The sequence below is a fragment of the Arachis duranensis genome, chromosome 4 (assembly GCF_000817695.3).
Source record: "Arachis duranensis cultivar V14167 chromosome 4, aradu.V14167.gnm2.J7QH, whole genome shotgun sequence".
NCBI classification, from domain to species: Eukaryota; Viridiplantae; Streptophyta; class Magnoliopsida; order Fabales; family Fabaceae; genus Arachis; species Arachis duranensis.
The window spans coordinates 95,547,876-95,548,080 of NC_029775.3; positions in this window are offsets into that span (position 1 = coordinate 95,547,876).

Sequence of the window (205 nt, forward strand, 5' to 3'; positions counted from 1 at the left end):
TTGCCTTGGATCACAACTTTATTTTTCTTTTCTCTCTCTTTTTTTCGATTTTTTTTTTGAATAGAAATGCTTTTTCTTGCTTCAAGAATCATTGTAATGATTTTTCAGATCCTCAGTAACATGTCTCCTTTTTCATCATTCTTTCAAGAGCCAACATTCATGAACCACAAATTCAAGATACATATGCACTGTTTAAGCATACATT